Source organism: Scyliorhinus canicula, chromosome 9 (assembly GCF_902713615.1).
Source record: "Scyliorhinus canicula chromosome 9, sScyCan1.1, whole genome shotgun sequence".
Lineage (NCBI taxonomy): Eukaryota > Metazoa > Chordata > Chondrichthyes > Carcharhiniformes > Scyliorhinidae > Scyliorhinus > Scyliorhinus canicula.
In genome coordinates this window covers 129,416,214-129,433,123 of record NC_052154.1, presented here as the reverse complement: position 1 = coordinate 129,433,123, position 16,910 = coordinate 129,416,214, and the positions used below count along the sequence as shown (strand labels likewise).

The 16,910-nt window shown below is 49.1% G+C and overlaps 1 long non-coding RNA gene across 2 annotated transcripts in view; it reads left to right on the top strand.

The window, feature by feature from the left end:
• Window positions 1–295: 295 nt before the first annotated feature.
• The window catches only part of LOC119971681, a 36,684-nt gene continuing 20,069 nt past the window's right edge, over window positions 296–16,910 (top strand). The window contains exons 1-2 of one of the 2 annotated variants that reach the window (XR_005461893.1): window positions 296–1,270; window positions 6,426–6,551. This is a non-coding gene — a long non-coding RNA (uncharacterized LOC119971681). Of the gene's footprint in view, window positions 1,271–4,285; window positions 6,552–16,910 lie in introns of those variants that run through there. The other variant, XR_005461892.1, reaches the window with a different exon arrangement.

Sequence of the window (16,910 nt, the reverse complement as noted above, 5' to 3'; positions counted from 1 at the left end):
ACAGTAATAGAAACCTAACAAATATAGAGACCATTGGAAGTTCCTGGAAGTTTACAACGCTGGGCCAGGTGTTCTGGGTTTTTGCAGCATGCTGGAAGAGCCTTGGATGTTAAGATTGCAGCAGGATTAATGCACTTTTGTTCGCTCCCGGGCGGGGATGGTGGGGGGGGGGGGGGGGGGGGGGGGGACTGGAGTTCGGCACTACTGGGGTCAAAGTGTGAAGCACTGGCCACATGATGTGTGACACTCAGTGGGGGAGTTGGTGAAGAGACATTTGGATAGATGTTTATGACAGATTTCTGCAAATACTCTAAAGTTATACTTATTCATTGCTTCAACGCTGAACAGCCAAGCATCCATTGAATACAGAAACAATCTCAGCTACAAACTTTGATTTGGTGCTGAAAGTAACAAAACAACAACTTGACACTGACCCATGTAAGCGTATATTTGGGCAGATGAGTAAAAGCTTGGTCAAAGAGACAGCTTTTAAATTGTGCCTTAAGGAAAGAAGATAATTCCTGAACTTAGGGCCTTAGCAGTTAAAACCCAGTCAAACAATTAATATCAGGGATTCTCAAGAGGCCAGGGTTGGAAGAGTGCAGACACATCAGAGAATTGTAGGGCTGGAAGAGATTACAGAGGTAGCAGGAGAGGCCATGAAGTGATTTGGAAACGAGGATGAGAATTTTTAAATTGAAATGTCGCTCAACTGGGAGCCAATATCAGCCAGTAAGAAAGGGGTGATGGCTGAATTGGATAGGGTGTGAGCTGGGACACGGACAGCAAAGCTTTGGATGACCTCAGGCTTATATGGGAGACTGGCTAGGAATGTGTTAAAATAATCAGGTCACGAGGCCACAAAGGCATGGGGGAGAGTTTCAGCTGCAGACGAACTGAGGCAGAGATGAAGTCAGGCAATGTTACAGAGGTGGAAATGGGTGGTCATGGTGTTAGTGCAGGTATGTGTATATTGGCTGCATATTTCAAGGTCAGCCAATAAACACTTAAAAGATCAAGCTTTCTGTTTCCCTTTGGATGATGGGGTATGCTTGGAAAGGTAGGTGGTGGGTGGGGAGATGGAGAAGGAGAGGGAGGACATTACACATCTCCAGAAGCTTTAATACTTCTCTCCAGGCTACTGATCAAACAAGTGTTTTGATTAATTGTTTTTCAGGAATGTATAAATAAATCTTCACAAAAACAATAAATATCTACAAAACATCAGTAACTGCATGACACAGGCCTGCAGACCTTGAGGAAGTGAAAGGTAAATCCTCCATCTTGCTCGTTAAAAATATATTAGGAATAGAAGCAGGAGTAGGCCATGTGGCTCCTCCAGTCTGCATTGCTATTCAATAAGATCATGGCTAATCTTTCACATTAATTCCACTTTCCCTATCCCCAGACCGCTTGATATCCCCAAGTGCCCAACAATCTATTTTGTTTTTGTAAATTTAGAGTACCCAATTCTTTTTTTCCCACTTAAGGAGCAATTTTGGCAGGCCAATCCACCTACCCTGCACATCTTTAGGTTGTGGGGGTGAGGCCCACGCAGACACGAGGAGAATATGCAAACTCCACACAGCCAGTGACCCGGGGCCAGGATTGAACCCGGGTCCTCGGTGCCGTGATGCAGCAGTGCTAACCAGTATGCCACCGTGCCGCCTCTCCCAACAATCTATTAATCTCAGTCTCGGAATTACTCAATAACTGAGCATTCACAGCTCTCGAGACACAGAATTCCAAAGATTCAAAGCCCCCCCAGAGTGAAGAAATTTCTCTTTCTCTCCGTCCAAAATGCCTGACCCCTTAACCTGAGACTGTGACCCACAGATCGAGACTTTCCAGCCATGAAAAACAACCTCCAGGCATATACTCAGTCAAGCCTCCAAAAGCTAAAACTGTTTCAGTGAGATCACCTCTCATTCTTCTAAACTGAATCTCTCTGCATAGGAGAGCCCTCTCATCCCAGGGATCAATTTAATGAACCTTCATTACACCCACTCTAAGGAAAATATAAGGAGTTCAAACAGTATTTAATACTCCAGCGCCGGATTCTCAGTTCCTGAGACTATGTGTTGACGCCAGGGCACAGAAGCACAGTGGTGAGCACTGACTTGGGTCACAGTCTGTGTGGAGTCTGCACATCCTCCCTGTGTCTGCGTGGATTTCCTTTAGGTGCTCCGGTTTCCTCCCACAAGTCCCGAAAGACACGCTTTTCGGTAATTTGGACATTCTGAAATCTCCCTCTGTGTATCCGAACAGGTGCCGAAATGTGGTGACTAGGGGCTTTTCACAGTAACTTCATTGCAGTGTTGATGTAAACCTACTTGTGACAATAAAGATTATTATTATTAATATAGATTATTCGTGGACTTCCACAACAGCAAAACTGGCACCGTACCTGGTCCGATTGACCGACCGTTGAGGGGATAGCACTGGCGCCATGTGGAACACAATTGATTCCAATGGGAAACGGTGCTGGATTCACCAGGTCTGTGATTGACACTCACTGACAAGCTGCAGCTGCATATAGACATTTCACTCCCTACACACACCATCCCAGCCAACAAGATGGCACTGGTTGTGCTGGAGCGTGTCCTTCCCGCTGATGGGTCGGCTGGGGCCAGAGAGCACCTAGGGAGGTGTCCTGGGAGGACACCCATACGACCCATGGCCCTAGGTTCACAACGAGCAGCTGAAGGCTGCCTTGCAGGCTGCAGAAATGGTGTTCCATGCCCTTCCACCCCGGCCCCACAGCCCATCTCTTGGCCACCTCCTGCTACTCGCCCCAGCCATGGCAGATGCCCCCCGGCCAGTGGGACTATTGTCAGCAAACTATGGCAATGTTGGACTCTTTTTGTACCCCCTCTCACTCCCTCAGCAGTCACGGTGCCTGTTTCACGATTTGTAACAGTACAGGTGAACCTTGCCGCCGGGAATTAGCCCCAATGGAGGTGGAGAGTTGCAGAGGCCCCAGAGAATACCGGGTCAGGCCTGCTAATAATATGCCAACGGTGCTTACTGTATGTACGTTCTGGAATGCATTGACGCCGCTGTCGAGGCACCGGAGAATTACGATTTGGCGAGAAACCGGCGCCTGCCACGATTTTGGCGTTAAAACCGATTCTCTGCCCACTTGCATTTTGCGATTCCAGTGTCGACCGACGGCGAATTCTGCCCCAGGTATAATCCCAGTGAATCCTGTACAATTTCAGCAAGTTAACCCACTCACAATAAAGTCTAACATACTAAAGTCTAACGTATTATTTGCCTTCCTAATTGCAGTGTGTTAACTATCTATGAAAGTGTATAAGGGCACCTAAATTCCTTTGAAACCTGACAATAACTAGATTCTCACCTTTAATGCCTCCCCACCACATCCCTACAATTATATTCTATCTATGACCTTCTTGCCCCATCACTCAATCATCTGTATCCCTTTGCAATCTCTTTGTATCATCCTTGCACGTTATTTTCCCACTTGGCTTTGTAACAGATGAATATGTTACACTTGGACCCCATGAGGTTACAGCAGGCTGGACGATTCCCAGCTGCTCCCGTTATATTCCTTCAAGTAAGTTATTAACAGAGATTGCAAATAACTGAAGCCCAAGCTACGATGCTTCTGGCACTCCAATAGGCACAAACAACCTGCCATCCCAAATGACCTGTTTATTCCTATGCTTTGTTTTTTGTCCATTAAACAACCCTGGTCCTAATCTTCTTTCGTAACCTCTCACCTGGCACTTTATCGTATATGTTTTTGAAAAACTAATGTATTACACCCACTGGTTCCCAGTGAAATGAAAATGAAATGAAAATCGCTTATTGTCACAAGTAGGCTTTAAATGAAGTTACTGTGAAAAGCCCCTAGTCACCACATTCCGGCGCCTGTTCGGGGTGGCTGGTACGGGAATTGAACCTGCTGGCCTGCCTTGGTCTGCTTTCAAAGCCAACGATTTAGCCCTGTGCTAAACCCGCCCCGTGCTGGTTGCACCCTCAAAAAACTCTGGCCATGATACAGCGGACTTGAGTTAAAGTCCGCTGAACGGTGTGTTTAACGGGGTGTTTCTCGGTGCCTGCAGTGCCCCGAATAACCCCACTATTCAATGTTGCTTTTCTGAGCTGAAGCTCACCAGCAGAAAGGTTCCTCGCTGATGGGGGGGTCGCCATTTTGTCCAGCTGCCCCAATCTTCCACTCCCGCCCTCTCAGGCGTTCCCCCCCATTTTTGTGACTGTCCTCACCCCCCCCACCCCCCCCAACCTTGGGGATGACCCCAGCAACCCCTCTTACTCCCCCCTCTACTTGGTAAGACACCCCCGGGTCCTAGCCCTATATACCCTGGCAGTGCCACTGGCACCATGGCAGTGACAAGATCCCCTGTGACAGGGGAATGCCAGGGTGCCACCCTGCCCTGTTCCCAACCAGCTGGGGGTCTTTAATGGCCTGAGAGACACCCCGAGGTGCCGTTACGCCTGGTCCAGGTTTGTTTGGACCAGTATTAAACAGTACCCTAGCAAGGCCTCCCAGGTGCAGTTGGTGAATCCCGGGCACCGGGTGAATCCGGGTGAGATCCAGATCCCGGCGGGTGGAGCGAATCGGGCAGGAGACTCGCGATTGGCCCAGCGCGGAGCCTGATTTTGGGCTCACGCGCGATTCGCCCATTGTGCCTGGATTCGTGCCAGATGCAATGGGGTCACTGATTGGTGCCCTCTGTTAGAATTGTCAAACAGGATTTTCCTTTCAGAAAACTGTGCTAACTCTGCCTAATCATAGTGATTTTCCAGGCACTTTATTACCACATCATTAATAATAGATTCTAGCATTTCCCGACAACTGACATCAGGCTAACTAGCCTATAGTTCCCTGTTTTCTCTCCCCTTCTTTCTTGAACAGTTGGAGTACAAAGAATTATACAATGGTTACAGCACAGAAGGAGGCTATTTGCCCTGTTGTGTCTATGCTGGCCCCCTTTCTGGCCCTCTTCAGGAACAATTCATCGAATGCAACTTCCCTGATTTTTTCCCAATATACTCTGCACATTTTTCTTTTTCAGATGATGATCCAATTCCTTTTGAATGCCCCAATTGAACATGTGTCCACCACACTCTCAGTCAGTGCATTCCAGATCTTCACCACTTGTTGGGTGAAATGTTTTTCCTCATGTCGCCATTGCTTCTTTAACCTTAAATCTATGCCCTCTGACTCTTGACCCTTCCAGCAATGGGGACAGTTTCACCCTACCCATTCTGTCCAGACCCCTCATAATTTGGAATACCTCCATAAAATTTTCTGTCAACCTTCTCCTCCAAGGCAGGCATCCTGGCTTTTCCACTCTAGCTGCGCAACATTTGCTACCTTCCATCCCATGGAGACTGTGGGCAGAATTTTCCATTGTGGAGACTAAGTCCGGTGGTGACAGGAAAGTTGGCATGACTCCTGCTGGGTGGTGGGTTGGGTTCTCACACCAGATTGTCCTCTTATTAACTCATTAATTATGTAATAGTGAGGAGCTCGTCGAATCGCGTGGCTAGGCGGGCTGGGAATTGTCCGGCCCGCTGTTACCTCATGGGGTCCAAGATATGGGTGCCATATTTAATTAGCGCCCACACACACACATTCACTCTCAGCAGCCCAGGATTTGTTGTGGTGAAGCCAAAAATAGCCCCAGGAGGAAACAAGCCCTCTACCCCCAGGTTCAGTGACAAAACCCTGGAGAGACTCCTCCCGGAAGCCCAGGGCCAGTTCTCTATCTCGGGGAATATGGGAGTCGGGGGTCCATCAACCTCACTACGATGGCCTGGGAGGAGGTTGTCAGGGAAATCAGCATCAGTGGACCTCAGAAGCAGATTGCCCTACAGTGCAAGAAGAGGATAAATAATCTCACCCATTCCACCGGGATAAGTCAACCATCTCCTCACTCCAAACTCACTCTCATTAGGTCACCAGGGTGTCCAAGGGTTATGATCCACAGAGATCTCACATACAAGGAATATCAGAACTAATTGACTGACGGACACTTTAACATCACCATCTAATGTAACATTCTGCACAAATGGTGCCTTCAGCCCTTACTGGTGTGGACTCAGCATACACAGGAGGCATGCATGCTCTGACCTTCTCTTTCATCCTTTGTGCTGATGGACTTTATGGAGGACAAGACCTCTCACAGTCAAAGGGTGAGATCTCAGACCGGTGTGGGGATTCCAGGGTTTAAGCCACTCAGCTCCCATGAGGAACAGGCAGCAGACCTTACCGGAGAGGACACAGACTGTTTCTGCATGGAAAACAAGATCAGTGTCCTCCAATAAGCCAGTGAAGGTCCATACAATAGACATCGTCCCCACACGGACAATGACTGTGAAGGACCTATAATGTAGGTGACTGTCGACCAATAACTATCTCTTCTCTATTCCAGCCACCAGTATGAAAAAGTGGAAGCAGAGCACCAGCCAGCGCATCATCGAATGCGGATCCTGTGGAATCATCCAAGGGAGACTAGCCATCGTGTTCACCTGCACACCAGCACAGATGCAATACAATGGTGGGACCTGGTTCTAGAGCTCAGATTCATTATCTTGTGAGCACAGGGCAGATTCAGGTCCACAGTAGATGTAGGCAGTGGCAGCCAAGCTCTCTAACACTGAGGACTGCTGGAGACCAGGTCCCTGCTGACTCTGTGTCCAATGTCGAGCCTCTGGCATCAGCTTTCAGAGAAATGTTGGAGCTGCAAAGGCAGGGAGGGGAACAGCAGGTAGGGTTGTTAGAGGCCATCAGCAGATTAGAATGGAGGATGGAAAAGTCCATCCATGTTCTGATACTGTGGCTAACATGCAAGCTCATAATGTCTCCATTGGAAGGGTGGTGACCACCTTGGAGACTAGATCCAGCAGTTTCTGCCAGCTATACACTCAGACTTGTACACCATCACAATAGTATTATGATTCCAGACGAGGCGCCAATAGTGGCTAGGATACTGGACTAAAACCCCAATATTTTAGTTTATTTTGTAAGATTGTGCGGAAATAATACTTCACTCCAGGAGTGATTGCATGAAGAAATAGGGATTTGGTATTTTAAAGCAAAACTTTATTAGGAATACAAAATATTAAACTCTTTAACCTCACACCCGAAAATAGCTTACAATTACTCCTTAAACAATAGTACTAACTACAGTAAATACCACACCCTTAATTACTATTTATATTCCCAAGTAAGCAACAATAAAGGAAAACATACACCTATCAATCCATCTCGCATCCCAATGGAACAGATTAATACTTGCTTACCAGAACTGATTTGACTCCTGTTAGAACCCCTGCAGACTCTGGCTTGATGTCTTCAAAAATCTGTTTCAACTGGTTTGTTTCAGCTTCTCCCTTGTCCTACGACAAGTCTGCACTGCTTTAAATACTATTACTCTTTTTTTAAACGATCCTACTGGGAGCAAAATACCTTACTTGCCGTCTAAAGGATTAATAAGATCAGAACTCAACTCAAAAACCTTTCTCAAAATGTCTGAGTACCTTAGCTCCATCCAGCAATGACATAATCTCTCCAAGCTGAAAACAAATTAACTCCCCAGGTTGAAAACACATTAACTCCCCAGGGACTCCCCCCAGTAAAACAACATTGCATTAGCGCAGGCTGTTTTAACTTTGGTCAATTTCACCTCTGACGCCTAAAAGAATTCTGGTCCTGCAAAACTAGATTCTTTTTAAAAACATGACTACTGCAGTCTTACACACTCTAACACCAGGTTTTTAACCCTTTAATTGCCAAATGTTTATAATCCAATGGGGTTTCTGTCCTGTATCCTAGCCACTGTTGAGGTCTGGTCTGGGATTGTAATACTATAGTAATGGCATACAGGTCAAAGTTCATATCCAGCAGAAACTGCTGGCCCTAAGTCTCCAAGGCGATCACCATCCTTCCAATGGAGACTTTGATGAGATTATATGTTGGAGCAACGATATCAGAACATGGATGGACTCCTCCATCCTTAATTCTAATCTGCTAATGGCCTCTGACAAAGCTGCCTGCTGTTGCCCTCCCTGCCTTTGCAGCTCCAACATGTCTTTGTAGGCTGATGCCAGACGCTGAACATTGGACACAGGCCATCCAAGGGTAACAAATGTTCCCCCCACCACCTCAAGTATCTCCCATCATGTCCCACACGGTTGTCTCCCTCAATCTCAGCTCAGCCAGTTGCCTTAATGTTACGGGGTTAGGGTGGAAGTGAGGGCTTAAGTGGGTCGGTGCTGACCTGATGGGCCGAATGGCCTCCTGCACTGTATGTGCTCCATTCTATAAGCAAGATGAACAAAGCCAGTTCTATATGACCTTCTACCAAGGGCTGTACACCTCCGAGCCTCCCGATGGGGACACGGCGGAAAACACAGGGAAAAGGCTGGCTTCCTACTGGCTCACCAGCTTAGAAATAAGGCAGCCATGAGGGAAATAGCACAGGTAAAGGATGGCAGAGGCAGATAGGTAGCGGAACAAAAGGTCAACCGAGCATTCGAGACCTTCTACCGAGGGCTGTGCACCTCCGAGCCCCCCGATGGGGAAGCGGCGATGGAACAGTTCCTCGATGGACTGGAAATACCAGTTGTGGGGGAGGACAGATGGAGGGAGATGGAAGCACCAATAGATCTGGGAGAAATCATGGAGAACATCAGCTCCATGTAGCCGGGGACGGTGCCGGGACTAGACAGGTTCCCAGCGGACTTCTATAAAAAATTTACGCTGGTCCTGGCCCCACATCTAGGGGACATGTTTGCAGACTTGCTGGCATTAGGGCAGGCCACAATTTCACTGATACCCAAAAAAGACAAATACCCGACAGAATGTGGACGCGAAAATACTCGCAAAAGTCATAATAATAAGAAGAACAGGCTAGTTTAGCACAGTGGGCTAAACAGCTGGCTTGTAATGCAGAACAAGGCAGCAGCGCGGGTTCAATTCCCGTACCGGCCTCCCTGAACAGGCGCCAGAATGTGGCCACTAGGGGCTTTTCACAGTAACTTAATTACAGCCTACTTGTGACAATTAGCAATTATTATTATTATTATTATGAAGATGATGGTTGGACAATGCATATGTCAGCCAGAGGATCATATAATGTGACTTCATGAGTAGAGATCTTGGAAGTTCATTTATAATCCTGATGCAGCAGCACTGAAGTCTGGTCTTAGTGTATGTTATCGCTGTTCCATCCAAGTGCATTTTTCAATGGCCTCCATGTAATGACAGTCAGGTTAGGGTTACAGTTTCTTGGCTGCCTGTTGCATTAATTCATTACCCCCTTTATGGCTGAACCCCACTCCTTTATTAGTTCCCATTCTCCACAAGCACGATCCAGAGCAATGAGAGTTGCTTCCATTTGGTGACTCTTGAAATGTCTGCTAGACAGCAATGGGTAGACGATGTTATAGGTATGTGCCTGGCTTCATGGTACTGGCCAATCACATGCGATGATACAAATTAGCATCTGAAGGTTTGGCTGGCATAGCTTGACACTGATCTTTGCACATGACATTGCCATCAGTGTATTAGGTTTCCTCATATGCATTGTGCTCTGGTAAAATGAAAATATGGAGAGAAGAGAGTGAAGCTCCTGCTCCAGGGTTTCCTGAGTGGTCCTTAGTATTTCCGAGGGTTCTAAGCTATCCTTACAAGCTATATAAAGACTGACTGGGCCACAGCTCTCCCAGATGCCAAGGCAATGATAGGCTTGGAAGACTTCCAATGAATGCAGCGATTGAGTTTTTGTCAGTGATGGTCCTGCCGATCCACTCTATGTGCACACAATATTAACCTGACTCGCAGGTTCACTTCCATGCTCTAGATTGACAGATCGCAGCATCCTATGGAGCAACGTCACCCTGGGAGCTCAGTACCAGGATGAGGCCTGACCATTAATCATGTATGAGAAATGGCTTTTGACAAGATGAAACTGTACAGATTAGATCCATACTCAGATGGTCAAGAGAGAATCGTAGAATCATAGAATCCCTACAGTGCCATTTGGCCCATTGAGTCTGCACCAACCCTTCAAATGAGCACTCTACCCATATGCACTTTCCCATCCACACCGTTCTTTCCCCACAACCCCATAACCTAACCTGCAATCCCTGGACACAAAGGGGCAGTTTATCATGGGCAATCTACCTAACCCGCCACATCTTTGGACTGTGGGAGGGAACCAGAGCACCCGGAGGAAACCCATGCAGACATGGCGAGAACGTACAAACTCCGCACAGTCACCCGAGGCCAGAATTGAAGCCGAGACTCTGGTGCTGTGAAACAGCAGTGCTAACCAATGTGCCGTCCACTTGCCGCCGCGAGAATCAGTGGTTGTTGATTTTCCTCCTTGAGGCACCTTTGCCATGCTCCAGGCAGACTGACATGAATACATTGATGTTTGCAGTGACATTCCTGCCTCTTGAAAGCTGCCAGGGTCAGTGAAATATTGGCAAAATGCTTTAATGGAAAGCAGCATGTCTTCTTGCTGTAGAGTGAGTACTGGTGGTGTTACCATCCTATATTACAATGGCCATGTTCCCTAGGCTGCTTTGCCTTCCAAGGATGAGACCATTTTTAAGCACGATTATGACTACTCATTCCAAGATTGATGTCTTTCATTGAGATCCTGAGGATTACCAAGAAGATCTATGTCTTTCCTATGTTAAAGGGACAGATGAAATGCACTCGAACAAACTAGTCTTAGCCTTAATCACCTTGGAACCCTGTTGCTATAATGGTATCACGGGCATGTCTGTCACATCTTGTCCATACAATGAGTTGTTCCTGTGGCGTGTCATCATCCTCGCCCTCTTCGATGTCGTAACTTTACTACGTCTTCCTCATCTGAGAAGACTTGTAACTCCAACATCTCTCCATGTGGCAACGCATTCCCTCTTTGCAATGCCAAGTTGTGTAGGACACAACAGACCACGGCAATGTGGGCCACCCTCTGTGGAAAGTACTGGAGAGCACCGCGTGATCAGTTCAGATATTACTACATCCTGGGGCAAGTGTACGGTCAATTCCAGCCTCATTTGTCCTGGTGTCACAACACAAGTGAATGAACCAATAATTTTTATACAAATACCCAAAGTCTTTGGCCCTTAGAATCATAGAATCTCTACAGTATAGAAGGAGGCCATTAGGCCCATCGTGCCTGCACGGACCGTCTGAAAGAGCACCCTACCCAAGCCCACACACCCACCTTATCCCACTAATCCAACCCATTTCTTTAGACACTAGGGGGCAATTTAGCACAGCTAACCTACCTAACCAGTACATCTTTGGACTGTGGGAAGAAACCAGAGTACCTGGAGGAAACCCACGCAAACAAGGGGAGAACGTATCAACTCCACACAGATAGTCACCCAAGACTGGAATTGAACCCGGGATACTGGCACTGTGATGCAGTAATGCTAACCACCGTGTACCCAATAATTACAGTCACCTGGTTTGTAAGTTTAAACACAATTACTGTTTATTTATAACAAGAACTACAATGCACTATGCAGCAAATAGGACTGGTTAACTATTAACTAATTCCGAACTCACCACTTAAACCCCCACACTCCTATATCCTGCAGGGGTCTCAATTTGAGCCCTGGAATGAGCCGCTTGCAAAGACGTATGGCAGTCACCTTTTGAGCCACTGACATTGGAAGGACAGCCAGTCTGTGCCAGCATATCCTCCTGAAAAAGGTGGCAAATATGACCAACCATAATCCTAGACAAGGCAAGACACCTGCGGCATGATATCTCACACATCTCCAAGTGTGAGAGGCGTCTTCCATACATCCTGGGTCACGCTAAATGTGTCCATGGTATCCATCCCCCCTCCAAAGCATCTGGGTCTTCATGGGGCCCTGATGGACCATGTTCCACAGGGTGAGGCTCTTCCCTGAGCCGTGCAAGATGGCAATGGGCCCTTCTTCCCTTCCTCAGTCCCGTCCAAGCCATCAAGAAGGAAGGTCGCCTGCAGCCTTCATTCTGCACTCCTTCTTGTTTCTGTGGGGGAACAGATTAGAGACATGGTTGCACTTTACACTGCAATGATTACCCTTCATCGCCAAGTTAGGAAGCCATTGTGCAGTGCTTATGCTGCCCTCATTACATACACTCCAACCCCAGGTCTACCCTCACAGCTGAAGCACATCCTGGAGGATCATCACACACATACACCCACCCACCCACCCCCACTCCACCCACCGCCTGACATGACAGCATATTCACAAAGAAGATTGGATCTGTCAGACTACAGCCATGTGCTTTCAACCTCAGTTAGGCCACTGCCAGGCTGCCTCCTTCTAACTAGATTATTGACTAGTCTTGCACTAATTTAATAGCTGCTGGCATTGTGTTCTGTAAGCCCTGAACATCCCAACTACAATAGATCATAGAACAGTACAGCACAGAACAGGCCCTTCGGCCCTCGATGCTGTGCCGAGCAATGATAACCCTACTTAAACCCACGTAACCCGTATCCCAACAATCCCCCCATTAACCTTACACTACGGGCAATTTAGAACGGCCAATCCACCTAACCCGCACATCTTTGGACTGTGGGAGGAAACCGGAGCACCCGGAGGAAACCCACGCACACACAGGGAGGACGTGCAGACTCCACACAGACAGTGACCCAGCCGGGAATCGAACCTGGGACCCTGGAGCTGTGAAGCATTGATGCTAACCACCATGCTACCGTGAGGCACCCAATGAGCAGGGTTATTTGGAACATGTAGCATGTACAGCAGCTATAGCCCCATAACAGTATCTCACTCTTTATCCCAGCTCCCACTCTCCCTGCTTCATACCAGCACCCACTCTCCCTCCTTACCCCAATTCCCATTCTCACTCCTTATCCCAGCTCCACTCTCCCTCCTTATCCCAGCTCCCATTCTCCCTCCTTATTCCAACTCCCACTCTCCCTCCCTTATCCCAACTCCCACTCTCCCTCCCTTATCCCAACTCCCACTCTCCCTGTTTCATACCAGCTCCCACTCTCCCTCCCTACCCCAATTCCCATTCTCACTCCTTATCCCAGCTCCCATTCTCCCTCCTTATTCCAACTCCCACTCTCCCTCCCTTTTCCCAGCTCCCACTCTCCCTCCCTTATCCCAACTCCCACTCTCCCTGCTTCATACCAGCACCCACTCTCCCTCCTTACCCCAATTCCCATTCTCACTCCTTATCCCAGCTCCACTCTCCCTCCTTATCCCAGCTGCCATTCTCCCTCCTTATTCCAACTCCCACTCTCCCTCTTTACCCCAACTCCCATTTTCGCTCTTTATTCCAGCTCCCACTCTCACTTCTTGGGCTGGATTCTCTGATTTTGAGGCGATGGCCCCATGCTGGCGTGGGAGCGATGGCGTTTCACGCCTGAACATTCGGTGCAACATGGCCACCGATCCTCCGTTTGGCTGGGGGGCAGCAGCATACCCGGCTCTAGCTGCCGATATAGCCAGGAGAATTGGTGGGTCCGCGGCCACTCATGCGCACGGCATGGCACCGGCTGCGCACGGACCCGGCCTGCTAAATAGTGCCGCCCCTTTGGCCGGCTCGCAAGCCCTGGACCACCCCCCAACAGTGCCCCCAGCCCCTGACAGGGTCCCCTCTGCCCGCAGATCGGCCCTCCCCTGACTGTGGCAGCGCTGGACTGAGTCCCCAGTCGCCATGCCGAGTTCCCGACGGGTGAGACCATGATGGGCCTACGCCATCGGGAACTTGGCCGGTCAGGGTCAGAGTATCGGGGGTGGGCCACAGGAGGGGGCGGAGCAACGCGAAAGCGGCGCTGCCCCAAATTGGTCGGAAACAGGTAGTCCCCCCAATCGCCGAAGGCGATTTTGGCGTCGGTGACCAGAGAATCCTGCCCCTTATTCCAACTCGCATTCTCACTCCTTATCCCAACTCCCACTCACTCCATATCTCAGCTCCCACTCTCACTCTTTATCCCAGCTCCCACTCTCTCTCCTTATCCCAACTCCCACTCACTCCATATCTCAGCTCCCACTCTCACTCCTTATCCCAGTTCCCACTCTCACTCCTTATCCCAGTTCCCACTCACTCCTTATCCCAACTCCCTCTCACTCCATATCTCAACTCCCACTCTCACTCTTTATCCCAGCTCCCACTCTCTCTCCTTATCCCAACTCCCACTCACTCCATATCTCAGCTCCCACTCTCACTCCTTATCCCAGTTCCTACTCACTCCTTATCCCAACTCCCACTCACTCCATATCTCAGTTCCCACTCTCTCTCTTTATCCCAGCTCCCATTCTCACTCCTTATCCCAACTCCCACTCACTCCATATCTCAGCTCCCACACTCACTCTTTATCCCAGCTCCCACTCTCTCTCCTTATCCCAACTCCCACTCACTCCATATCTCAGCTCCCACTCTCACTCCTTATCCCAGTTCCCACTCTCACTCCTTATCCCAGTTCCCACTCACTCCTTATCCCAACTCCCTCTCACTCCATATCTCAGCTCCCACTCTCACTCTTTATCCCAGCTCCCACTCTCTCTCCTTATCCCAACTCCCACTCACTCCATATCTCAGCTCCCACTCTCACTCTTTATCCCAGCTCCCACTCTCACTCCTTATCCCAACACCCACTCACTCCATATCTCAGCTCCCACTCTCACTCTTTACCCCAGCTCCCACTCTCACTCCTTATCCCAACACCCACTCACTCCATATCTCAGCTCCCACTCTCACTCTTTATCCCAGCTCCCACTCTCTCTCCTTATCCCAACTCCCACTCACTCCATATCTCAGCTCCCACTCTCACTCTTTATCCCAGCTCCCACTCTCTCTCCTTATCCCAATTCCCACTCCCCCTCCTTATCCCAGCTCCCACTCTCACTCCTTATCCCAGTTCCCACTCACTCCTTATCCCAGCTCCCACTCTCACTCCTTATCCCAGCTCCCACTCTCACTCCTTATCCCAGCTCCCCCTCTCACTCCTTATCCCAGCTCTCACTCTCACTCTTTATCCCAGCTCTCACTCTCACTCCTTATCCCAGCTCCCACTCTCTCTCCTGATCCCAGCTCCCACTCTCTCTCCTTATCACAGCTCCCACTCTCTCTCTCCTTATCCCAGATCCCACTCTCTCTCCTTATCCCAGCTCCCACTCTCACTCCTTATCCCAGCTCCCACTCTCACTCCTTATCCCAGCTCCCATTCTCTCTCCTTATCCCAGTTCCCACTCCTTATCCCAGTTTTCACTCTCACTCCTTATCACAGCTCCCACTCTCTCCCTTTATCCAGCTCCCATTCTCTCTCCTTATCCCAGTTCCCACTCTCACTCTTGATCCAGCTCCCACTCTCTCTCTTTATCCCAGATCCCAATCTCTCTCCTTATCCCAGTTCCCACTCTCACTCCTTATCACAGCTCCCACTCACTCCTTATCCCAGTTCCCACTCCTTATCCCAGTTAACACTCTCACTCCTTATCACAGCACCCACTCTCTCTCTTTATCCAGTTCACACTCTCTCTCCTTATCCCAGATCCCACTCTCTCCTTATCCCAGCTCCCACTCTCACTCCTTATCCCAGCTCCCACTCTCTCCCTTTATCCGGCTCCCACTCTCTCTCCTTATCCCAGTTCCCACTCTCACTCTTGATCCAGCTCCCACTCTCTCTCTTTATCCCAGATCCCACTCTCTCTCCTTATCCCAGTTCCCACTCTCACTCTTGATCCAGCTCCCACTCTCTCTCTTTATCCCAGATCCCACTCTCTCTCCTTATCCCAGTTCCCACTCTCTCTCTTTATCCCAGTTCCCACTCTCACTCCTTATCACAGCTCCCACTCACTCCTTATCCCAGTTCCCACTCCTTATCCCAGTTCCCACTCTCACTCCTTATCACAGCTCCCACTCTCTCTCTTTATTCAGTTCTCACTCTCTCTCCTTATCCCAGCTCCCACTTTCACTCTTTATCCAGTTCCCACTCTCTCTCCTTATCCCAGTTCCCACTCTCACTCCTTATCACAGTTCCCACTCACTCCTTATCCCAGTTCCCACTCCATATCCCAGTTCCCACTCTCACTCCTTATCACAGCTCCCACTCTCTCTCTTTATCCAGCTCCCACTCTCTCTCTCCTTATCCCAGCTCCCACTCTCACTCTTTATCCAGTTCCCACTCTCTCCCCTTATCCGAGTTCCCACTCTCTCTCTTTATCCCAGCTCCCACTCTCACTCCTTATCACAGCTCCCACTCTCTCTCCATATCCCAGTTCCCAATCCTTATCCCAGTTCCCACTCTCACTCCTTATCCCAGCTCCCACTCTCACTCCTTATCCGAGCTCCCACTCTCACTCTTTATCCCAGTTCCCACTCCTTATCCCAGTTCCCACTCTCACTCCTTATCACAGCTCCCACTCTCTCTCCTTATCCAGTTCCCACTCCTTATCCCAGTTCCCACTCTCACTCCGTATCCCAGTTCCCTCTCTCTCTCTTTATCCCAGCTCCCACTCTCACTCCTTATCCCAGCTCCCACTCTCTCTATCCCAGATCCCACTCTCTCTCCTTATCCCATTCCCACTCTCACTCCTTATCACAGCTCCCACTCACTCCTTATCCCAGTTCCCACTCCTTATCCCAGTTCCCACTCTAACTCCTTATCACAGCTCCCACTCTCTTTATCCAGTTCCCACTCTCTCTCCTTATCCCAGATCCCACTCTCTCTCCTGATCCCAGCTCCCACTCTCACTCCTTATCACAGCTCCCACTCTCTCTCTCCTTATCCCAGTTCCAACTCCTTATCCCAGTTCCCACTCTCACTCCTTATCACAGCTCCCACTCTCTTTCCTTATCCCAGTTCCCACTCCTTATCCAAGGTCCCACTCTCACTCCTTATCACAGCTCCCACTCTCTC